Source organism: Podarcis erhardii (genome assembly GCF_964252035.2).
Source record: "Podarcis erhardii genome assembly, chromosome: 3".
In the NCBI taxonomy this organism is placed as follows: domain Eukaryota; kingdom Metazoa; phylum Chordata; class Lepidosauria; order Squamata; family Lacertidae; genus Podarcis; species Podarcis erhardii.
The window spans coordinates 13,348,159-13,374,235 of record NC_138507.1 but is presented as its reverse complement, the minus strand read 5'-3'; the positions used below and the strand labels follow the sequence as shown (position 1 = coordinate 13,374,235).

Sequence of the window (26,077 nt, the reverse complement as noted above, 5' to 3'; positions counted from 1 at the left end):
TGTCCTCAGACTCACAGGAGTCTGCTGTGAAACCAGAGGCTCACTTGCTCCCTTCAGTAGGAGACTACCAAAGCAGGCTAGGCCCCTTTAGCTGAAGAAGAACCTTATGGTCCAGACAGGGCTAATAGTTGGGATGCAACTGCTATCACTATGCAGAGCTCAGTCTCAGTATGTTTGTTGCTGAAGCAACACAGCCTTGCCCTGCTCCCAGCCTGAGCTTTGGGCTGCTTTGCTGCAGAGAGCCAGACAACATTCAGGCCTTGAAGATCCTCAGTGTAAAAATACCTTTAGCCTATTGAAGAAGTAGATTGTCAAAGAACACTAAAATGTAATGCACTCAAATCTAAGCTGGGCAGAAGCTTCCTGGGTTTAGGAAGGAGGCGGCAGGGCTCTGACGGGATGCTGGAGCCATGCTCACTCCTTCCTGAAGCCAGATGGTCTTTGGGAATGTGGCAGGAGGGCTGTTGGACCCCTTAGGGGACTAGACTAGCCCCGCTAGTTCACTGACTGCACACTACTGAGTTCCATCTGGCAAGTAGAAAGGCTTGCACTAACGTAATAATTGTAACAGCATTACTTTGAATTCCACTGTTCTGAAGATGGCCACACCACAACTTTAAAAAGGGCCTGACAATCCAGGACAAAACAAGCTCATGTGAACAGCTGATCTGACTCCCATTCCCTTCTTAATGGCTAAAACTAGGTTCAATTGCACATTACGCTCATGGTTTTATTTTCCGAACAGGAACATTAAAGTGATCAAATGTCTAAGAGTAATAACCGAAAAAGGCAAAAACAAAGCTTAGTATATATATTTCTGACATGACTCTGAAGGTCTGCATATTAAATTATTGCAAAAGAAAACAAAAACTTGAGTGGAGAAACATTTAGGTTTCCCATTGCCAATGTCAACACGACAATCTGTCTCCAATTCCCCATTGTAGGAACCCTAAGCGCTACAATTATATTGTGTGCTATAAGGTACAGTTAGAGAAGAATTTCTTGCTGGAGAGTAATGCTGTGCAGCAGAATCTCAAGTAGCTTTCTAAAGAGTTCCCTATAAAAACATAATCATACAGCACAAGCATCCAAACGTTAGGAAACAAATCCACCATCAATGGATTGCCAATATCATAATGCCTCTTTGCAAATATTATGTTGCAACCACACTTGGAATACTGTATGCAGTTTTGGGTGCTGCACCTTAAAAAGATTATGGTGCAGTTAGCTAGGCAGAAAGAGGAACCACCAAGCTAAATGTTGTCCTATCGTATAAATAGGAGTAGATTTGATTTTTTTCACAGACAAAAACATATTTTAAGATCCCTCCCTTGGTAAATTTGCAAAAATTAAGTTTCACCCCCTAAAATGGCATGCCCTATTGGTGCAAGCTATATCACACATAATATAAGGAATTTAAGGAAATCAGCCCTGAGTGCTCACTGGAAGGACAGATCCTGAAGCTGAGGCTCCAATACTTTGGCCACCTCATGAGAAGAGAAGACTCCCTGGATAAGACCCTCATGGTGGGAAAGATGGAGGGCACAAGGAGAAGGGGACAACAGAGGACGAGATGGTTGGACAGTGTTCTCGAAGCGACCAGCATGAGTTTGACCAAACTGTGGGAGGCAGTGGAAGTCAGGAGTGCCTGGTGTGCTCTGGTCCATGGGGTCACGAAGAGTCGGACACAACTAAACAACAACAACATATCACACATGCAAATGTGCAAGCTCCCTGATTCGAAATGCCAGCACCTCTCACTTGTTTTCCTGGAACTGGCGACAACAAAGTCAACAGCTATTTGCTAGTTCATCTTAATGAGCGACAACCTTTTGCCAAGCAAGAACATGGATGGAGCTCCATTTGCTCTTTGCAGAGACTTTCAACCACAGCCACTGGCCATGATCCAGAAAAGTTGCACACAACACGTTCATGCCTTGCCAGGCTTTGCGCTTCTTCCTTGGAAAAAGACCTGCACCTCCCTGGTCTTATTCTGTTTCTCAAGGTTTCATAACTGATTTGTAGCACAGCAGGGATGCTGCACTCGAAAACAGAAAACCCCCAGAGCCCAGCTGCGCGGGCATTTCTGCACAAAACCCAGTTTCTTTTGCAATGCTATCCCTCCTAAGCATCACAGGTCTTACTTATGTTTTCATGCTACCACGAAAAAGCAGTAATAAAGAGAAACAGGGAGCATCAACATCAACTTAGGCAACACAATGTCACATAAATGTTTTAAGGTTGTGTGCTTTGCTGAAAACGCAATCTTAAAACCAGCGTGGAAAAAACAAGATTTGGGTGAATGGGTATAACAGCTATAATGAATAAAATGTTTTAGGTTATGTCTGGAGCAGACTGCAAACCAGCTAGAATCAAAACAGCCTGCATTTAAGCAAAAGCCCCCAAACAGCAAAGCCTTTATAAAACTGGTTAGGCAATGTAGTTCCCTCTAGGTGTTGTTGGACGACAATTCCAATCAGCTCCAGCCAGCACATCCAATCAATTATATTGATTGTATGTGCGTGTTTGTTGTATTTATTTTAATTGATGCTGTGAGCTGCTTTGGGTCTTGCACTGAGAAAGGCAGGATATGAAACAAATAATCAGGGGTGGTGCCAGTTCAATTCATAGCTGTCAACTTTTCCCTTTTCTTGCAAGGAATCCTATTCAGAATAAGGGAATTTCCCTTAAAAAAAGGAAAACATTGACAGCTTGTGTTGTGTTGAGGGTACCAGTTTTCTCCCCCTGCCCTAGAGAACACAACAACATTAGTTTTCTCCAAAACTGATTTTAGTCATTAATGGTTCATATCCCTTATTATCACTTATTACCCAAATCGCTGGATAAATGATGGGCCTTGCTGTTTTCCTGCAGTGCTCCCTGGTAGGAAATGGACTAAATGTGACTAAAGAAGTTTCTTCTGACTACAGTAAGCCTGCAACTTACGTGGGCTGGGGTAGGTACATTCCAGAGATCATGCCTAAAACCCAAATCGTGCATAGTCAAAACACACCGAGTTCCACACCAGGTAAGATTGCCAAAGCATATATGTGCCAAGCAATTCTGAAGATGCAATTTGCCGATATAAAAAGCTATTTACAAATGAGAACAATGCACTGTCCAAATGAGATAGGGCAATCTGAGTTCTGAACATGATTTTGGAGAAACTATTAAACCTCAAACCTTCTGGTGCTAGTTAAATATCACCCCTTGCTCCTCATTAAAAATTATACATTTAATGTATTCCATTAGGCATACTCAACCTCCTTCCCTCCCCCCGTCAACCTCCAGTACAGTACATTTTGCAAAGTGCAACTCGTCTGATGTTTTTAATGAAGTCCAAGGCTTAATTTAACACTTATAAGTTGCTTTGCCAAAATCCGCTATTATTCTCACTCTTTTTTCTTTTACAGAAAGCAGCAGGGCTGGAACTCTGAGCAACACAGGTGTTAAGCTGCAAAATGTATTAAGAATGCCCAATGGTGATTCAAAACTGTTAGCCAGCACATTAAAAAGCTGCAAACTGGGTAAGATGAGACAACAGGAAACTGACACACTTTGGGATTACTAGAACTGAGAACTTCTGGGGAATATCAAGCCCTTGCACCATACCTCCAGATTTGATGGATGGGACTTTTCCTGAATTTGTATAGACAAATTTGAGTCTAGGAGAGATACAGTGGTTCTTTTATTAGATGGCCACTGGTCAAGGAAGAAGGAAGGCTTAGAATGGGGCACCACACATAATTCATACCTTTTTCTTCCCCCTGCAAATGGGCTTCCTTTACTGGGCCTTAATAAAGGTTAGATGGTAGATCTTCTTTTAATTGCCCCAGAGTACTGTTAGCCCAGAAATGGAAACAAGAAGAAATTCTGACGAAAGAAGAATGGCAGACGAAATTAATGGACTATGCAGAATTGGACAAAATGACAGGAAGGATTCGAAACCTGCAGGACCAGAGATTTACAGAAGATTGGAAGAAGTATATGAATTATTTGAAGAGCAACTGTAATCAACAAATTACGTTAGTAGGACTACAAGATGTTTTGTAAGGAGAAATATACAAAGTGTTACGAAGTAGAAAAAGATAGAGATATTGGTTATGAGTTTGAAATGTAATAGGGAAGATAACAAATGCATACTGAGAGATTAGATTGGAAAATTTTCAGGCAGGATTGATGGTAGTCAAAAATTTGAATAAGATGTAAAAGTATGTTTAATTACTGTTGAAAATGATATATTAAAAAAACTAATAGATAGATAGATAGATAGATGATAGATGGTAGATCTTTTAATTGCCCCAGCTAATTTTTTTGCCGTGTTTGCTGTCACCTGGTAATCTTGGTCTGCAAGAGGAAAAGATACTGTAGCAGTGGACAAACGACCTGGCATAGAAAACAGAAGAGGCGGAATAACCTTCTTCCACAGATTTTTATAGAGAGAACAAGCTAGCAGTACGTGTATTCAGTGGTGTAGCGTGGGTTGTCAGCACCCGGGGCAAGGCAAGTAATTTGCGCCCCCTAACCCTGGATTTGTGCCCCCTAACCCTAACCCCCAGATGTTGCGCCCGGTGCGGCCGGCCCCCACCTGCACCCCCCATGCTACGCCACTGCAACACCCCCCCTTTATAATCTAATTCAGTTAAAGCAGAAGGAACCTTTGCCAGTTCTCCCATCGCGGGAGGGAGGCAGATTATTCTCCCCCTCCTTTTCAGGTGGGCTGTTGATTGATTGGAAATATTGCTCCCTCGCCCCCTTTGAGGGTTTCAAAGTCCATCAAAGGGCAGCTTGCAGGCATCGGGCCATTAAAAACTGAGAGCGGAGGGTGGACTAGGAGCCTAGGATTTTTATAGTACTAAAATCAGCCTCGCCCTTTGGGCATTGGGGAGGCTTCGCCTGCAGTCTGCAGATTCGGGCCCCCTTGAAGGAGCGGCCAAGCTCTTCGCTGCTATACCCGCCCTAGACATAGGTTTCAAAAATCGAATATTGGGAAGGGGACGAAGCCGGGAAGAGACTTTCTTCCTCCACTTTGCCTTGGGTTGGGCAAGCGCCATCTCCCCTCCAGAAGGAAGCGGGGAGCCCGGGCGCCTCTTGCCCCCCCCGGCTGCCCATTGGCTCTCTCGCGCAGTCCCGGCAGGCGGGCGGGCGCTCTGCACATGCTCGCGGAGCCTCTTTCACAGCTGCGCGGGGCTTCCTTCCCTGGATCTGGTTTTCGTCGGAGGAGCAAGGCCGCGGCGACCGTGAGCATGTGCAGAGGGCCGCGGAGAGCGCGGGCGGCCTTTCCCCTGCGCGACTCCGCCTCCGCCCGGGGTGGCTCCCCGTCCTGGGTCCCTCCCCTGATAGCCGGGAGGAGGCGGGCAGGCGCGCTCTGCCGTGCCTGGCTCGGAGGACCAGCCTCCCTCGACGGGGCGCTCGCGGGGAGGAAGGAGCGCGGCGCTGGCGCCGACTGGCCGGCCGGCCGGGATCGCCCAGGGGGAATCGGCGCTCTGCACGTGCTCCGGGGCCGGCTGGCCGCTGCGGAGAAACTTCACGCACCGCTTTCTGAAGTACGGGTGACGCAGCCTCCGCGAAGGGCTCGGCGCCGTCGGAAGAGCCCTGCGCGGCCCGAAGCTTGCTGCACTGTCCCTCCCCCAGATAGTCCCTCCCTCGCTCTCTCTCCGCTCCGCACAGTGGGCGGCGACCCGGCAGCTCGGATTCGCACAGCCAGCACTGTGAGAGAGAGTGTGTGAGCCAGGTAGGGGCAGAGAGCTGCGAGTGCGCCCCCCCAAAATGTTGCGCCCGGTGCGGCTGGCACCCCCTGCACCCCCCCACGCTACGCCACTGCGTGTATTACTGGTTTGATACTGCTGTCTCCACATGGAGGTGGTTCTCGGCCTTTTGGCTAAGATCAAGTGCAGAGAGGTCTTTATACATTTAAGTTAGGACATGAGCAAAAAGCAGGTTTGTTAGTACTGCTCCAGAGAGTTTGAGATAGACCAGAACTACTAAATTAAAACTTTGGGGGCAGGGGGATATGGACCAGGTATTTACACATTTGGTGCCCATTTGGAGTCAGCTATTGTCAGCTATTGTCCCAGGTGGGTGTGGGTGGCGCTGTGGTCTAAACCATAGAACCTAGGGCTTGCCGATCAGAAGGTCGGCGGTTCGAATCCCCGCGACGGGGTGAGCTCCTGCCAACCTAGCAGTTAGAAAGCACATCAAAGTGCAAGTAGATAAATAGGTATTGCTCTGGCAGGAAGGTAAACGGTGTTTCCGTGCGCTGCTCTGGTTCGCCAGAAGCGGCTTAGTCATGCTGACCACATGACCCGGAAGCTGTACGCCGGCTCCCTTGGCCAATAAAGTGAGATGAGCACTGCAACCCCAGAGTCATCCGCGACTGGACCTAATGGTCAGGGGTCCCTTTACCCTTTACCTTTACCTATTGTCCCAGGTGTGTGAGAGAGTTATGACAGAGCAGGTTCTTTCTCCAGACACAATGTCATACAGAGCATCATTTCCGCTGGCTTTCACAGGCCAAGTAATTGATTTCTGTCCGCCAACCAATATATCAAGGAGAAATAGGAGGATTAAAATTTGCCAGTGCCGTTGCTTTGAAGGCAGCTGGCTGAGTTTCAAGGCCAGGATCAATCCAGCTGAAAATGAAATCAAAGTCTCTCTGACCATCACATTTTACAAAGATTCAGGCAGAATATGCAAAAAGATATATAATCCAGAATACCAATCTGTATTCATAAGCATGAATCAAAGTTGCACAAAGCACAAGTGCAGACTCTTCAATTGTCCCTATTTTCCAGGGACAGTCCCAGATTTATAAAAGCCATCCTGGTTTCACATTTGAACCCAGAAAGTCCTTAGTACATCCCTATTTTCACTGGAGATATATTGGAGGGTATGAAGTAATGCAACCCCCGGGCCAAGGAGATAAGTAACTATACAACCTTTAGAAGACATATGAAGGCAGCCCTGTATTTTTTGATGTTTAATGTTTTATTTTTTTTATAAATGTTGGAAGCTGCCCAGAGTGGCTGGGGCAACCCAGTCAGATGGGTGGGGTGTAAACAATAAAATGATGAGGATGTGGATGAGGATGATGAAACAAGACATCCTTATTTTCGTCATAGAAATGTTGGAGGATATGCAGGCATCTACCAGATCATTCTGACTTGGTGAATACAGTGGTACCTCGGGTTAAGTACTTAATTCGTTCCAGAGGTCGGTTCTTAACCTGAAATTGTTCTTAACCTGAAGTACCACTTTAGCTAATGGGGCCTCCTGCTGCTGCCGTGCCGCCAGAGCACGATTTCTGTTCTCGTCCTGAAGCAAAGTTCTTAACCCGAGGTAATATTTCTGGGTTAGTGGAGTCTGTAACCTGAAGCGTATGTAACCTGAAGTGTATGTAACCCGAGGTACCACTGTATAAGGAAAGTGTGTAAGGGGGTAACTAATTATTCTCAAGAATGCTTATAAGGAAGTATAAACATATGCTATAGGATGGGGTTTCCAACCAGTCGACTGTGATCGACACGTCGATCCCTGGGTGATCATGGTCAACCTGCTCCCCTAAAAAAAAAAAAAAAAAAAAAGCTCAACTCTACCAGTTTATTTTTCCGAGAGTAGATCGCAGTCTCTTGGGAGCTGGACATCCCTGTTATAGGACATCAGACATAAAGGGTGAAAGAACCACAAAAATGTTTCCCCTCCACTAATTCCATGACTTCTGTGATACAGTGGATATGTTAGCTCAGTATTCTGCCTTCCACACGTCTAATACCTCCCACATTTTCTTACCAATGCTTTGAGCTAAAAAGTTGTTAAAGTGCACTCTCTCTCTGAAGAGAAGCAAGCTAAATGAAAAACATGTCATCTGATGCAGCACATTTTTCTTTCAGCTTAAAAAGAAGACAGCAGAAGAAGAACTCTCGTGAATTAGAGGGGATTAGCCCCAACTGTTTTACAGTTCCAGGCTGCGCCATTTTCAGGCCTATCTTCTTACAGGATTACAATATATATATCTACAATGAACAAATGCTTCGCAACAGACTAATCCAGCTCAGTCTAAATTCAGAATGAGATTTAATTTTTAAAGAGCAGAAAAACCTCTCCGCAGTGTTATTTTATTCCCCAGGGTGTGAAACGTGTAAGAACACGTCAAACTGTTTTTACGCAACAGGGCTCAATCCATAAATACGTCCCACTAAACAGGCACAGGATATCAACAACCTGAAAAAACAACCTGAAAAATTCCTACAGTTTCCTCCAATAAAGGTCTTAGGTCTCATGCTGATCACTACTCCTCATGACACACCAGTATGCTCTGGTTCGCCACAAGGGAGAATACTTCCACTACTAGCACAGTAGTTTTCAATATTTGTATGTGGTTGCCCATAGCTGTTTCGAAACAGAACATGTATCCAGTGGTATTTTTAAAAATACACAGAGACACACCCACAATGTACATGTGATGTGCTGTTACAGAGTGGTCATGGGACTAGGGTGGTGCTGTGGTCTAAACCACTGAGCTTCTTGGGCTTGCTGATCAGAAGGTCGGCGGTTCGAATCCCAACCATGGAGTGAGCTACCATTGCTCTGCCCCAGCTCCTGTCAACATAGCAGTCTGAAAGCACACAAGTGCAGGTAGATAAATAGGTACCACTGCAGCGGGAAGGTAAACGGCGTTTCCGTGCACTCTGGCTTCCATTGCGCCAGAAGCGGTTTAGTCATGCTGGCCACATGATCCAAAAAGCTGTGTATTGGCAAAAGCCAGCTCCCTCTACCTGAAAGGGAGATGAGCGCCACAACCCCATAGTCGCCTTTAACTGGACTTTACCGTCCAAGGGTCCCTTACCAATACAAAAATTGAAAAGGGCTCCTACATCTTTAACGGTTCTGTAGAAGAGAGAAATTCAGCACTTTGAGGTCCAGTGATAATGATTTTTATGGAAGTCTCTGCAAGATGCTAACTAAGCTTTATGGACTATTGTGACTGAGACGTAGTAATAATATCACATTGCAAGGCCTCTCTTAGGGCCTTGCAATGCCATTAAAATCTGAGAAGAAAGGTGGATTTCATCAAGTGTAGCATATGTAACAAACTGCTCCTGCTGACATTCCCTCTTCTCCACAACTGGGAGTCCTGGCCTCATTTTCACCTGCCCATCCTAACTATTATTCCTTTGCAAACATCAGAGAGCAACGATGGTAAAGGCTTCAGGAATGAAGTGTCTTAACCCGCATCTCTTCCTTTCCTCCCCCATCTGGCTGTGAAGGCAGCCACAGCCTCTGTGGACACACAAGAATCAATTTCATCAGAAGTCAGTGACCCATCTGTTCTGGTCCTCTCTACCAGCAGGTTTGTGTCGCTGTCGTTCAGATCATCACTGGGCTTGTTTCTCCCAGATCCAGCACCAACCTCCCTCCCCATCAAAAATGAACAGAAGCAATTCATTCTAGCTGAAGCTGCAGCAGGAGAGAAGAAAAAAGATGTTGGGAGAGATTTGATGCAAGCTTTGAACCCACAGGATTGCTGGCAGAACGTGGAGTGTTCGCCAAATGCAACTTCAATAAGCTCCAACTCGTACGGCCAAAGGTCAGGGATAATGTGAGTTATAGCCCACCACAGATGAATGGTGCTGTGTTGGTTACTCAATTAAGCAAGGAACCCACTGGGTTGCACTAAACAAAGCCACTGCCCAAGTAGAACAACTTCCAATAATTCAATGGAGCTTTCTCTCCTTTTCCTCTCCCTGAAAGCCCCCACTCCAAATCTGCACTGGGGTTCCCTCAACACACCAGAGCAGATTTGAGGGGTGCTGTTTTGGGGAGAAGAGAAAGTCTTAAGTTCTACCACACAAGCAGAAGCTGCCCTACTCGTGCAAATGCCGATTTCAGCCCATTGCCATTCATAGATTCAACTATATTTGGAAATTCAATGGGGAAAATTTGGGAAGGAGGTTATTTCTTTAGCTCAAGTCACAGATGTAGCCCCTTTTACAGTTTTCTACTTGTTTGCTCCTTCTTAACTTTCATGCACCCTGGCAACCAAGTATTTAGTAGCTATGTGCCGCAAAATGGCAAATGCTTGGGTGGTGGTGGGGTTAATGTTTCATTGCAGAATGCAATAACAGCACATTTCCTTTGGCTATTAAAGAGATGTTCTCCAACTGCGAGAAGCTAAATGTGTGTACTTTTCAAAATGTACACTTTTGAATATGTGGTGCTGCTGTCATAAAACCTGGAGGAATGCTCTGCAAGAGTTGGCAAACGATGCTTTGAGATCATTTGTCACCACGATCCTCCAACAGCTTTCCGCAGAAAAACAAAAACAAAAGAAGGAACAATGGCAGAAAACCAAACACAATGCTGTAAATTGTGTACTTATGGGGGGTACAAAGCATTAACACATGAATTGCAGGGGAAACACATCTGGGCTTCTTGATTTTGTGTGTGTGTGTGGATTTATACGAATGCAGGAAGAGAAGGACAGGTCAAAAGCCAGTTTTCCAGGGATATAGCCTTAGATTTTGCCTATGGAAGGAAAGGCTGACATTGCAGTAGCACTCAACCTACAACTTTGGAAGGTGGTTGAAAATGTTTCCAGAACAGGCCCATGACCTGGTATTTAAATGAAATGGAAATAAGCCCCAACAAACCAAAGGAGGTTATTATGAACAAATCAGGATCTGAACTTGCAAAAACTAAATAATGTGCAGAAATTGTATTATGAAAGTATTTTATGCAACTAATGCAGACAATTCTATTATGAACACAGAATGCTGGTTCCAAGTAGGTTCTGGGCCCAGTGTGGAAGCCAGTGGTGTATTGTGGTGGAGGCCACGGGGGCTGCTGCCCCGGGCACAAAATTGTTAGGGGCACAAAAGGTCAACTCCTGGTGCTGCCTCAATACAGCTGCTTCCATTGCTGGGCTCCATTGAAAACGGCTTCTCCATGTGAACCAGGAAGTGACCTCTCCAGGCAATGGAATGACTCTTCTTTTCTTATCTCTGGGGCCACAATCTCTTGGGTGACGCGTACGCCGTAAGGCAGTTGAATGCGTATGAGTACTCTGCCAGTTGCCCTCCCTCCCAAGCCCGCTCCATGTGGCTCTGGGCACTGGCAACCCACGCTATGCCACTGGTAGAAGCACAGGGAACAGGAGGTACTTTTGCCTCCCCCTCCCTACTGTGAAAGCCCTGAGACATCTGAGGCAGGTATCTTGTGCTAGTGCTGGGATTGGCACAGACCTCAGATTCACTAGATAACTTGCCCTCATTCTGAACATCTGCAATCTAGCAAAGAAGAAGAAGAAGCGTTTGGATTTGATATCCCGCTTTATCACTACCCTAAGGAGTCTCAAAGTGTCTAACATTCTCCTTTCCCTTCCTCCCCCACAACAAACACTCTGTGAGGTGAGTGGGGCTGAGAGACTTCAGAGAAGTGTGACTAGCCCAAGGTCACCCAGCAGCTACATGTGGAGGAGCGGGGAATCAAACCTGGTTCACCAGATTACGAGTCCACCACTCTTAACCACTACACCCCACTGGCTCTCAAAGGGGAAAGTTGAGGCTGCTGAGTGTTCGGGGGTTGCTGTTTATGTACATGGAGTGGAGATCTTCCCTCCTGGGGCGCAGACTTCAAACTGGGAGATCTGCAAGACAGGAAGCACCACTAAAAACAGCACTTTCTTGTTGTATCACAGCAGGGCTGTCAGGATGCGAGACAAAGTTCTAGATCGGAATCAATGGTAGGGAATCTATGCCTAATCTTTCCTTCCTCAAGTTTGTCTACATTGACATTTGACAACAATGGGAGACCCTGAAAACAGAATAATCTAACAGTAGGGGATTTGTTTTGAATGGATTATAGCTATTCCGATTCAAAACACACACACACACACCCTTCCTGCATCTTTACAAATATTGGATGGTTGAAATATTTGGTCATTAAGATTCCATTTAGAATGGAAGCATCTTTGGGATGGTGCAACTTTCTCCTTTAAAGGAAAAGCAATGCTATTTTTGTAGATAACAGCTTCAAGACCAGGCTGTGTGTGCAGAGGCTGTTGGGCGACGAATGGTCTTTGGAGCCATACTGCCATTTTGGGAATGGAAAATGAAAGGCAAGCTTAAATGTCATGGTGCCTTTGCATTCTGAGATGTGAGACATTCTCCGCATTGGGAATGATTACAGAAGGAATCAAAAACAAAATTTCCAATATCATGAGGCCCGTTATACAAGCTCTTGTGATGCAGCCACATTCGGAATGCTGTACATAGTTTTGGTCATTCCTCTTAAAAAGGATATCGTAGGAAAAGGGAGAAAGAAAAGGGTGCCCAAAATGATCAGCGGGTTGGAACGCGTCATCTTCTTGGAAAGGCTAAAAGTGCTGCGAAGGTTTTTAAGTCTGAGAGCAGGGAAATGATTAAGAAGGAATGTGATTTTATTTATTCAATTCCTTGTTAAACTTTGTAAGCTGCTTTCCGATAAACAACAACAACAACAACAACCCACACCTCCAAGCAGTACACAAATTTAAAAAATGGAATGCACTTTTGAAAACTTTTTTTTGGGGGGGGGGCAACAACACAAAACAAAACATCACTATAAAAAGCAGAAAAGAGCGTCAGTCCGTCACCTTATCAAATGGCAACTAGTTCCAGGGACATCCAGCCAATACCCAAAGCCCAATGAACTTGAAACAAGAGGATTTTAACCATCTTTTTTTTTTTTCAAATTAAAATGGGATGGAGCTGGGGGGGGGGCAACTTTAACAAATCAAAGTCCTAGGAGGTCATGACTCTTTAAAGTGAGAAGGTGCTGTTTTAAATGTATAATGCATATGGGGCCTTAGTGGGAACTAGACCATAGTTTGTGTAACATTACGACTTGTTCACACATTACACTGAACATGGGCAGAAACTCTGTCTACACATGTGCATGTGTTTGTGCGAAAGGGTGTAAACCTCTTGCTTTGTGCAGCTCAGCTACTGTGTACACAGCTACACAAACCATACGCTTGTTGAACATTGCACACGAACACCCCTAATGGCATCAAGGTGTACAGTGGAGGATGTAAGGAGCTCTCCACCAAATTCCTGGGGTGCTGGAATAGAATTGAGACTTCTCTCTAAATTGCCAGTTGGATTAGAGTCTTTGAACCAGAGGGCTGTCCTGAAACCTGGGGGGGGGGGGGACTGGCCAAGTATCAACAACTTCAGTATCAAAATTGAAGATTTAAGAACTGAAATCAAAATTGTTCGACTTACTGCCTGCGGAAATTAAAATGAGTAAGTAATCCCAAGATTCTGTTAGTGGGTCTTTTTTTGTCTTCTCCTCTGAATTCATGCCCTGGCACTTCCCACATCAGGGAGCCTACTTCATCACAACCCAGGGACACATTAAAAAGAAATATTCATCACATAAAGCTATCAGCAGCAAAATCCTCTCGTGGCGATTTTACCACGTCAAAGGGGTCCACAGGAATCAGTGATGGACAGAACTTCCAAATTTCCAATTAGCAATTGCTTTTAAAAATTGAACCAGAGTTCCAACCCACAGTTAATTTGCATAGAAATAGGGAATTTGAATTAATTGTAAAGAGCTCCTGGAGTGGTGATGACATCACTGGTGCACTGGGATCTATATGAGCTTTAAACCTCTTGGCAATGTGGCAAATGTGGTTTCTATTAGCCATAATGCTATCATGGGCATCTGGGGTGGGGTGGGGAAGGGGGAGACCCCTCCCTCAAAGAGCCAAAATTCTAGATTCCCAGCTCTCACTTAAAAAAACCAAAACCTTATTCTGAGAAACTACCCTGTGAGAAACTGCTGCTCAGTGTGTCAGCCAATGCATGAATTCATGGCAGTAACTGACATTGAGGAAAACGGATCGGGCCAATTAGCCAAAGGAAAAGCTAAATGGCTCATCCATCTGTGGAGGAACTTCCCAGTTCACATTTTAAAGCCTTTGCGGGGGGGGGGGTCCTTTCCTGGTGGAGAAATGATTGTGGCTTCACATAAAATAATCTGGAAATTCAAGGTTTTTAAGGTAGCTGTAGCAATGGCTCTACCAACAAAGAAAAACGGTAGCAGGCAAGACAGATTTTTCTAACTCATGCCTTTTGTCATACTAAAAAATCATGCAATTTCCCCTTGCTAAGCTTGTAAACTTTTTAGAAAACTTCCTGCCAATGCCAATGCAGATCACCTTTATTGTACTCATTTTTTCAGGGGAGAGGATGGCAGCTGAGATAGCCTGGTTTAGACCAGGTAGTAGATTTTGGCATACCCATTTTGACTGGTTGCAGGCAGAGGAATCAAAATAGTATATGATAGCCCTACAGTGAGGCATTGCACTGTTATCCAGTTTCCATTATTATTATTATTATTATTATTATTATTATTATTATTATTATTATTATTATTATTTAAATTTCTATACTACCCTTCATCTGACGACCGCAGGGCAGTTTACAATATAAAAACACAAAAATACACAACATAGTAACAAACAAAAACAATAACCCCCTCACAGTTTAGAAGGCCACAGATTGGCTAATGAGCCAAAGACCTGGAAGAATAGGAATGTTTTTATCTGACGCCTAAATATATGCAACAAAGGCACCAGGCGGGCCACCCCAGGGAGAGCATCCCACAAGTGGGGAGCCACCACCAAAAATCCCATGCTGCCCCCCTCCAGACCTCTTGCAGAGGAGGCACACAAAGAAGAGCCTCAGATGATGATCCTGTTTGGTTCATATGGGGTGAGGCAGTCCTTGACATTGGGTAGTGCATTTAGCAATGCAGGTGGTGCTGTGGTCTAAAGCGCTGAGCCTCTTGGGGTGGCCGATCGGAAGGTCAGTGCTTTGAATCCCTGAGACAGAGTGAGCTCCTGTTGCTCTGTCCCAGCTCCTGCCAACCTAGCAGTTCAAATGCACACCAGTGCAAGTAGATAAATTGGTACAGCTGTGGAAGGAAGGTAAACGGTGTTTCCATGCACTCTGGTTTCCGCTCTGTTGCACCAGAAGCACTTTGGTCATGCTGGCCACATGACCCGGAAAGCCGTCTGCAGACAAATGCCAGCTCCCTTGGCCTGAAAGCGAGATGAGAGCTGCAACCCCATAGTTGCCTTTGACTTGACTTAACCGTCCAGTGGTCCTTTACCTTTACCTTTACATTGTGATTTTATAAGGGAAATGTTGCTATGAAGTTGATTGCTGAAGCACAATTCATTTAGGGCTGCAGGAGGTGGCAGAGTCAACAGGAAGAAATGAGGGTTTCAGCTATAGCTGCAAACTCATATGAACTAGACTGTTATTTTTTGATGGTTCAGTTCACAACTAATCTAACAAAAGTTTCCATGAAGAAATGAACTCTCTCACCAATCTGTTAATGTTTCACTGATTAAGACATTTCAGCTAAATTGCACAAAACATTCAATACTGAATATTCAAATACTGAATAAGGAAAAGTTCCCTGAAAGCAAAAATGTGGCTCTCATGGACAACTCACAATGTGGTTACCTTAAAGACTGGTGCCTTCTAGGCGATTTAAAAATCTGAAGTCACATCAGGTAACAAAATAAGACTCTCCTTCCTCTCCAAGTTCCTTCTCATCCAGTATTCCTATGCTTCTGAAATAAGGCTCCATAGGGCAGCAAAGTTGACATCCTGTTCCTATTTTCAGAGCTTGGAGAGCTTCCATGTAGCATAATATGTAATCCTTCCTTATAAAAGACCAACCCCATAAGACCTCACAACGCAAAACAATTAACCAGGAACACAAACAACCTTGTTGGTTAGGTAAATAGAACTGAAAATACTCTTTTGTAATATCAAGTGTTTATGTCTTATGTCCACAATTACCCAAGATGCTAGAGAGGCGCTTCCCAAACCCCACCACCACCTATGAACCATTTGAAAACTGCTGAGGGTCTTAGGAAGACCACTTTAGGGTTTTTGCAATGTGCTGTGCTAGACACTATATAATTTTTAATTACATTTTAATTGCTTCTTTTATTTCTTGTATATTCTCTATGTTATCGAACTGAAGTTTGAACTCCATAGAATCCCAGCTGTAATACAATAAAGTATATTACAAAAGAAGCAATAAAAATACAATTAAAAATCAATATGAATGCCTAATGTGATGGATGGGCCTTCTCCGGTCTTCATCCACAAATCCACAAACACACTGTTATTCTGCCCTTAAAGACAGATCCATTCCTGCTATTACTTCAAGCAACAGTTTAAAAGGTCTGTGCATACAACAGCATGTGGATGAGCATCAAGCTTAGAAACCCCATTCCTCATTCCATTCCGCTCAGGACAAGTACGTCTGCTGATCTACAAATTGGATATCCTGGTTTAAAACAAACTCTATTCAGTTGACAAACAGGCCAGCTTCAAACATTGGTTGGTTTAACAAGATGGCTTGTTTAACTAAGCATTGTTTGTTTTAAGCCAGGACACTTGGTTTGCACATAATGCTAAGCTAAGTATGTGAAAAGAAAACCGTCCATAAAATTATGGGGGCAGCACATCACTCAGAAAGGTGCCTAAAATCATGACAAGACAGAAGTACTGTTTTTTGGGGGGCAGGGGGCAGGCAGGTGTGGAGGACTCCCTGGTCCTGAATAACGCAACTGTGCTCCTGAAGGACCAGGTGCGCAGCCTGAGAGTCATTTTGGATTCACAGATGTCCATGGAGGCACAGATCAATTCTGTGTCCAGGGCAGCTGTCTACCAGCTCCATTTGGTACGTAGGCTGAGATCCTACCTGCCAGCAGACTGTCTCGCCAGAGTGGTGCATGCTCTGGTTATCTCCCGCTTGGACTACTGCAATGCACTCTATGTAGGGCTACCTTTGAAGGTGACCCAGAAACTACAACTAATCCAGAATGTGGCAGCTAGACTAATGACTGGGAGTGGCTGCTGAGACCATATTACACCGGTCCTGAAAGACCTACATTGGCTCTCAGTACGTTTCTGAGCACAATTCAAAGTGTTGGTGCTCAACGGCCTCGGCGCAGTATACCTGAAGAAGCATCTCCACCCCCATCGTTCAGCCCAGACACTGAGGTCCAGCTCCAAGTGCCTCCTGGCGGTTCCCTCACTGTGAGAAGTGAGGTTACAGGGAACCAGGAAGAGGGCCTCCTCGGTAGTGGCGCCCGCCCTGTGGAACGCCCTCCCATCAGATGTCAAGGAAATAAACAACTATCTGACTTTTAGAAGACATCTGAAGGCAGCCCCGTTTAGGGAAGTTTTTAATGTTTGATCTTTTATCGTGTTTTTAATATTCTGTTGGGAGCCGCCCAGAGTGGCTGGGGAAACTCAGCCAGATGAGCGGGGTATAAATAATTCGTTGTTGTTGTTGTTGTTGTTGTTACCACTACTACTACTACTAAAAGGGGTCACCAGGCTGAATTACAACCATCCCCTTTCCCATACCTGAACTGGTCAAATTAAATATAAGATCAACATAATTAGCAGTACGGAAGACCATTCAGTGCCCCCCTCCACCAGCTATTGAAACAATCCACAAACAGGTGAGTCAGCCCAAAATTCCTACATGGCTCCGAAGTGACCAACCAGTCGCACTGAGAGGGAGGGAGGGAGGGAGGTGCTGCTGCCAGAAAAATATGAGGAAGGAAGACAGCCCTCCAGCCTTTATTCGGCCATCCCACCCAAAAGCATATGAGTGACACAAAGGTGCCCTGCTGGTCAGTTCCAATGCAAAATGGGCATCAGAACGGGCCCTGAGACAAACTATTTTTCTACGGCACATTTCAAGCTAAGGGGTATTCAACAGCAGCCTTAATTCTGCAGCAATGAATTAAATGAGAAAGCCCAACATTAGAATGAAGGAAATAAAGACCTGCACTACAGCTTTGAGAACAACGCTGCCAGTCTTTGTTGGCAATAAAATATGACACAGTTGCTTCTTTCTAAGCAATTTACTTAGAACACCTGGGTCAAGGAAACATAGTGATGCTGCTGTTTTGTTTCTCCCCAACCGGCAAAAACAAAGAGAGAAAAGTTCAAGGTTTCCAGAGGAAACATTTTATAGAAACAATGGAATGGAAAAACTGAAATGTTGCTATACAGTACTACTCAAAAAAATCTCAGTACAGTAGTACCTCGGGTTACAGACGCTTCAGGTTACAGATGCTTCAGGTTACAGACTCCGCTAACCCAGAAATAGTACCTCGGGTTAAGAACTTTGGCTCAGGATAAGAACAGAAATCGTGCTCCAATGACGCAGCGGCAGTAGGAGGCCCCATTAGCTAAAGTGGTGCTTCAGATTAAGAACAGTTTCAGGTTAAGAACAGACCTCCGGAACGAATTAAGTGCTTAACCCGAGGTACCACTGTACTGTATAAGAATTAATTTAGACATTTTTTTAAAAAATAAAAAACCCTGTAAAGACGAGCTATTGATTCTTGTTTCCAATATGTGTAGATGAACTCAGGGCTCAGTGAAATAGGAAGACTTAACAATTTCATTTTTCTCCTGGCAAAACTCCCCCCACCCTTAGATCATTCTTTTCAGTTGATACAGTTTTCTTTTTTTGCAGATCACCAGTGCGGATATACTCTTGGCTGTAGCAAACCAAAGAAAAGGAAGTTTTGATCTCAACAGAGTCAGGATTTGATTCATTAGGAAAACCTTCAGCAACTGAGTGCCTGGCATGTGTTTTGAACTGCAATGCCTATTACCTGCAGTGAGCTGCACCAAGGAGTAAAGGCTGCTTTAAGATATATCCCATTCTCTGATCCTTTTAAGAAGCCAGCTGTATATGAGAACACCACCGTCCCATCAAATCCTGGGCAAGGACCAGGCAAATAACATCACAAACCAAATTCATTCACACTATGCAAAACATCTGTTTTATTCAGCTCTATGGATACAGGATCGAACTAAACCTCCCTTTAGTTATGTGGTTATAAAGTCTCTGCTAACATGCAAAAAAAGGGGCTGTGGAACAGAAACGTCAAAGAGCAAGAACCAAAAAAGGCACATTTTTTAAAGCAACCATCGAACTCATAATGCCTATATATACTTCCAAAGGAAATAAAATTGGGGGGGGGGCAATAATTTTTCTGGCACTATTAATTGCAGAGCTAAAACCAATTTGTTTTACGGGACTCCTTATTTGCATGCAAAAGATACTATTTCAAGGGACCTGGAATATATCTCAGAATATCAGTCTAAAAGATGCCTTACCCTAGACTGTGAAATCCCAGTCCGCAGCCTTCAACTCTTAGGGAAGTGGCTGCACAAACAGATGGTGGAATCGCACTGGGCATTGTTCTGAAGAGAACTCCTTTAAAGCAGCTCCTCCAGCTGCTTTAAAAGGAAGTGGTTGATACATAGCAACATAGGCATCTTGGGGTGTGTGTGCCCCCCTTCTCTTAGTAAGGCACTTGCCAAGAGAGATGGGGGAACTCCCCACTCCGCAGACTGTCTCCTTCAAAAGTGCCACTTTTAAAAGATTTTTGCACCTGTCCCTCCCGCACATACACAAAAGTTCACCAAGACATGACACGTGCATATCAGTAAAATGTGGAGGGAAAGAAGGGAGGTCTTGCTTCTGCTTATCTTTAACTAATAGCTTAACATTTGCCTCAGCTCATCATAGCTGTAAAGCCAGCAGCCTTGCCTTAGTCATTGCAAGGGGAACACAAGTTCCCGTATTTTTCGCTCTATAAGACGCACCAGACCACAAGATGCACCTAGTTTTTGGAGGAGGAAAACAAGAAAAAAATATATTCTGAATCTCAGAAGCCAGAACAGCAAGAGGGATTGCTGCGCAATGAAAGCAGCAATCCCTCTTGCTGTTCTGGCTTCTGGTATAGCTGCGCAGCCTGCATTCGCTCCATAAGACGCACACACATTTCCCCTTACTTTTTAGAAGGGAAAAAGTGAGTCTTATAGAGCAAAAAATACGGTACCTACAAGTACATCTGCAGGTTATTGGAACGGATAAAAACAGGCTTTTGAAATAGTAGAAAGTTGTTGAACTCCTTTCGACATACGGCTCCAGACACTGCATTCTTAGATAGATACAAGTTGTTCATCCCGCCAAACCCAAACCCCAGAGTTGAAAAGTGTTTTTGAAATATGTTTAAAGCATATTTTCTTTTAAAAGGATAAGTTAAGGCATTTGGTGGGTTAGATACGCAATGTCACTGCATACTTAAACTATAATCCTCATGTACAAAACAGTTTGTTTCTATGTTTTGGCTTATTTGACCCCTTCTGTATTGATTTGCTTATACCAGTTACATTGCTGAAATCTGAAAATACCTAGTTTGAAATACAAATTTGTCGTGCTTTTAACAACCACCTCAATGTTGTTGTTCTTTCATTCCTATTACACTACAAGCCAGTGTCCTCATCTCTCTCTCTCTCTCTCTCTCTCTGCCCCCCTAAATGCTGTAATGGCCGCACCCCTGCTGCTACATGCCAAGGTGTCTAGGTTATTAGTACAAACTTGGGATACTTTAGTTCAGCCTTTCTCAACCTTGGGTCCCCAGATGTGGTTCGACTACAACTCCCATCATCCCTAGCTAGCAGGCCCAGTGGTAAGGGGTGATGGGAGTTGTAGTCAGCAACGTCTGGGAATTCAAAGGTTGAGAAAGGCGGCCCTAGATCTGCGATGTCTCAGAGGGTCTTTGTACCTGAAATATGTGCTCATCCATATCTGAGATACAAGATGCCCTGGACATAAAATTCTGAGTTGACTGAATTCCTCTAAATGGATTCAGATGCCATGGAGAACTTCATTTCCCAGGTTCCTTGGTACCTGGGATACTGCCATAATAGCATGCAAGATGCCAACAAATGGCTATTAGTTATGATGGCTGCATTCTACCTCCACCGTTGGAGGCAATATGTTTCTGAATACCATCTGCTAGTGATCACCAATGGGGATCATGCTATGGGGCTCAGGTCTTGAGAGGAGACTTCCTGTGGGCAACTGGTTCAGCTGAACTCCTCTTATGTCCTTATGAATTACAAAACCAATTACACAGGCACATCCTTACACTTTCAAATTTACAATACTGAAATTTTTTTAAAAGCACTTTTAGTGAAATGAAATTAATTGAGTAAATGTAAGTTTACAAAATAATTTTAAATTAGAGTTGCCACCACATTGACTTCAGCCTTTAGAATTTGCTAGCTCTGAGACCTTGGCGGGACTTCTCTGCTCCTTTGTTTCACCATATATTGGCAAAATACCTGCCTATTGATGGCAATTGATGGCAATGCCACATTAAACCCTCGTTGTAAACAAACCTATGGTTGAATGTGACTGTACTAGGACAAGCTGCTAAAGACTTCGCACTGCAGCAAAATAAGCCAGAGTCCGGCTTGTCGTGTGTGAAGCTTGTTTCTCTCCAAACAAATGATAAGTGGAAAGCTAAGAACAAGACCTGAAGTGAAAAAAAGCCACAAACCCAGATTCAGACAACACAACAGGCCAAATCTGGCTTGTTTCATCTGCAGCACAGCAGAAGGAGGAGAAGCAGAGTGGAGTGAGAATTTTTGAGCAGCATCAGTATGCTGCAAATTTACATTAAACCATCATTTGTTTTCAGATATGGTTTAATGTGGCCCGTGATGCTCAATGTTTTCCAGACACCAAGCTCCAAGTAAAACTGAAGGCCATGATGAGAATGTCATGCAAAACTTTAGTACACAAAGAAACGATGCTTTAAGATAAACACACTGATCTCAGAAAATATCTATGCAAATTTCCTCAAAACCACTTATGGCACATATGGAAGGAAATGCAGATTATTTCATTTCCAAACCACTAAGCACAGATTGAATCCACAGCAAAACAAGCCAATCAATACACAACGTAACAAAGAGTCAGATCGTTCTGGTAAGAAACTACATTCGGCCCAAGTGAGCTATGCTACATTTTTACGATCAGAAAGCTCTCCCTCTTTCTTCCTGTTTTATTTTAAAGTAGAACTGTTAAGCAGTTTGTGATCAATGTGCATTGCATCCTTGAGTTAAAAGTAAAGGTAAAGGGACCCTGACTGTTAAGTCCAGTTGTGGACGACTCTGGGGTTGCTTATCTCACTTTACTGGCCGAGGGAGCTGGCGTTTGTCCGCAGACAGCTTCAGGGTCATGTGGCCAGCATGACTAAGCTGCTTCTGGTGAACCAGAGGAGCGCACGGAAACGCCGTTTACCTTCCCGCCAGACCAGTATCTATTTATCTTCTTGCACTTTGACGTGCTTTCAAACTGCTAGGTTGGCAGGAGCTGGGACCGAGCAACGGGAGCTCACCCCGTCAAGGGGATTCAAACCGCCAACCTTCTGATCAGCAAGCCCTAGGCTCTGTGGTTTAGACCATGAGTTAGTGACTAGTTATTCACAATCTCTGAATGGTTAAAAAGAAAGAAAATGAACAAAGGAAACAATAACCCACATAACCCTTTTTGTTCTTGAAATCACAAACATGGTGACCTGAAACTGGGGCCACCCTAAAACTTGAACATGTTGGGTCCCTTTTTCTGTTCATTTTCCAGCTCTAGGACATTCGTTTTGAGAGGAGATGACACAATATTCCAAATGTAGCTGGAATATAGGTTCACATAAGAGCACTGTGGACCTGAAGTTTGTCCTTGCAGATTCTCCAAAAGAAAAACAAGAAGACTGGCAAGCTTCCACATCCTCTTTACCAAACTTGATTATTGGAATGAAAACGCAGGACTGAAATGTTATTTGTCACAATGAGAAACAAACTCATGTCAAACCTGAACTCTGTAGAACCCTAATAGGTCTGCAGTTTAGCATTACATTATTTAATCTCACCAGTTAGCTTTTTTTAATTTATTTTTTAAGGAATTTGAGAACTATATGTCATGAGCCTCGCAATGTTGTTGGGCCGGGAGTCAGGGCATTACACCCTAATCAACTTTATAGTGAATTATTGTGTTGTACGATATTTAAAAAACTCAGCCAAGTCTAGTGGCGCTCCCTGGTATCCATAGTTAAGACTATACACAGGCAAAAACAAGATTAATAATTTCAGAACTGAACCCAAATAGGGTGGTCACAGTATCTGCCACTGCTGAATAATTACATACCAGTGTCACTAAGTTTGGTAAAGTCCTGAAAGCCTAATTCGGGGGGGGGGTATATTAATGCACAAGGACAAAAAACACAAACAAAATAGCAGAATCTCTTTTTGGAGGGCTAATTGGTATTTTATCACTGAGAAACTAAAATACTCCACTTTTACATTTCCCTTGGTTCCATACCAGTCAATGTTTTCTGGTAAATCATTAGCCCCCTTCCCAAATTGTTTAGGGTTCTTCATCTCATAGAGGATGACTCTCCATAGGACTTTTGCCAAATATGCAAGGGTAAGAGGGGGTGAAGCCAGGACAGTGCAGGAACCCCAGGGTCAAGGCAGAGGGGCAAGGTTGGATTTAGGTTTGATGAGGCCCTAAGCTACTGAAGGTAATAGGGCCCTTTATATGTCCAGCTGTCCTTTGCCAACAATAAATTGTTGCTGTTTTTTCTGTTGAATATATGCTATATGGTAATTTATGGACCTAATAGGTATCTAAAGTCATTTGCACATGTTGCCATGCAACTAGTCCATGCAGAATGTAGGCACCCTATTTATAGAAATGAGCAAACCAGTGATATTTTAGGGAGCAGGCTAGCAGGTGCGGCCCATTACTTACATCATAGGAGCTGACACAACACAAAACACTGTTGCTGTATGTAGGTTTTATTTTATTTGTTATTTATCTTATATTTTGGAAATGTACATCCAGGTGTGTTTTTTCCTTTAATTTTTTTTTTGGGGGGCCCCCAAAAGAGTGGGGCCCTAAGCTATAGCTTGTTTAGTTTAGACGTAAATCTGGCACTGCAGTGGGCCATGTGACATTTGGGGTGGGCCAAGAGGTATGAACCATCTTCCACACACACCCCAAAAAGTGCCTTTCACACAGAGGACTGATGCCTCCACAGGGTCATTCTTCCTGGCAAATCGCTTTCACGACTTTGTCATTTCAAAATGCCTTTGGTATAGGACTCCCAAAATGTATAAGACAAGTAAAAAAATCTGCTGGAAATGTAAGGAAGGAACCTTCTACCGTATGTGGTGGTCATGTAAGGTAATAAAAGCATTCTGGGAAATGATCTATAATGAATTGAAAAAAATGTTTAAAATAACCTTTATAAAAAATAAAAAAGAAGCTTTTTTACTAGGAATTGTATGTTCCGACATCCCAAAGGAGCAGAAAAGATTTTTTACATATGTGACAACAGCCACACAGATGCTACTAGCCCAAAGATGGAAAGAAGGCAAAGTCCCTACCACAGAGGAATGGCAAACTAAGCTGATGGACTATGCCGAAATGGCAAAACTGACCGGAAAGCTTAGGAACCAAGAAGACCAAAACTTCAACAAAGAATGGGAAAAACTTATAATTTATCAAGGAGACCACTGTAAGCAGATGAAAACATTCGCAGGATTTAATAACACTTGTAATGTAGCAAATATCATGGACAATATGGAGAGATGTAAAAAATGGATTATGAAATAATATGCACTTGAAAAGGTTGATAATAGGACCCACGGAGGGGAGAGTGGAAAGTCTGGAGATTCAGGGAAATCTCTAAATATGGGTATGTATTTTGTATTGTTATAATTCTACACTTGTAAAATCAAATAATTTTTTTCCCCAGAAAAGCAACAACCTGTTAGAATGTGTGTGCACTTGAATTTGAGTTTCTATTCTTCATCACACATGTGCACATTGCAAATTGGACAGCTCATTCATTAGAGCATGAGACTCTTAATCCCAGGGTTGTACGTTTGAGCCCTACATTGGGTGAAAGATTCCCTTCTAACACTACAATGGTTTTTAAGATAAACTGTAAAATTTCCCCATTCCTTATTAAAGGAATTATTCATTTTAGCCATTTTGGCATAATCCATCAACTTGATCTGCCATTCTACTCTGGTAGGGACTTTATCTTCTTTCCATCTCTGGTACCTCGTATAATTTCAACCAAGGGCATCTACCTTCATGGTTTTGAAATGCTGAGATCTGACTGAGCTTATGGCTCAGTTGATTCTTCCTTGCTTGCCTCGATGTGAAACATCAGTGCCCTGCTTCCCTGTTCACCCCAAACCTTCACAGCCGCCGAAACAAACAGGAAACATTGTCAAAAGCATTTTGAGGTGCATCTGCTTCATCATAACCAAAACCATATCCACTTCAATATTAGCGGCTCAGTTAAGTTTTAGGAAACAGCAGTTGTGGTTAGTGTTGTACAAGACACCCTGAGACAAGGTCAGACATTGTATAAACAGGAGTGAAAAACCTGTGGCACTCTAGATGTTTGCCGAACTGCAAGTCCCATCATGCCAAATCATTTGCCATGCTGGTTAGGGCTGGCTGGGGTTGGACTCCAATAGCAACTGGAGTGACACAGGCTTCCCAACCTTGGAATAAAGCATGCAGAAAATAAGAGACGTCAGCAAGCTGTTATTTATTGGCTGGGGAAGTGAAGAGAATGGCCGCTCAGATAACAATCCTTGTTGCACTATCATTGCTCCCATGTCCACCTGTGACCCATCACAGAGTATCCATTCAAAAGTGAGATCCCTGCCCGACCCCCACTGAAACGGTCCGGTTCCAAATATCTTTCCAAGAGAAGCTGCACACAGGTTTCATTTGGGCAAAGCAAAAAAAAAAAAGGAATCAGCACGCCTCGCTCAAACGTGAAATGTCATTTTCCTCCTTCCCTCACCCGTGCCTAATTTTCCACGCAGAGACCAGCTGCATTTAACAGCTCCATAAGAAAACATCTCCAGCAATTAGGAAGCCCACCTGAAAATGAATTTCTGGGTTACATAAAACGATGCTGCGTTTTTACCTTTTCTTCCCAGCCTCTCGTGCTGCACGGACTGATTACCTTTTCACCTCACACAGACACAAAAGGTTTGACCAGGAACTTGCAGACACAGCTTTGGAAAATATTCCAATGTCACTGAGCTAAAAGGCCGCCCGAGTTGACTGAGCTGCAAATTCGCCTCTG

At 43.8% G+C, this 26,077-nt stretch overlaps 1 protein-coding gene and 1 long non-coding RNA gene across 14 annotated transcripts in view; one reads left to right on the top strand and one right to left on the bottom strand.

Moving 5' to 3' along the window:
* The window catches only part of PLCB4 (phospholipase C beta 4), a 236,956-nt gene that overhangs the window by 125,242 nt on the left and 85,637 nt on the right, over positions 1-26,077 (bottom strand). The window contains exon 1 of one of the 13 annotated variants that reach the window (XM_081856856.1): positions 25,916-26,060. The exons of 11 other annotated variants lie outside the window; for them this stretch is intronic. The gene's annotated coding sequence lies outside the window, so the exon portion shown is untranslated. Of the gene's footprint in view, positions 1-19,220; positions 19,314-25,915; positions 26,061-26,077 lie in introns of those variants that run through there. One more of the 13 variants, XM_081856855.1, reaches the window with a different exon arrangement.
* On the top strand, positions 11,011-19,145 carry LOC309339508. Its single transcript, XR_014155426.1, has 3 exons — positions 11,011-11,155; positions 11,696-11,740; positions 18,571-19,145. It is a non-coding gene; the product is annotated as an uncharacterized lncRNA (long non-coding RNA).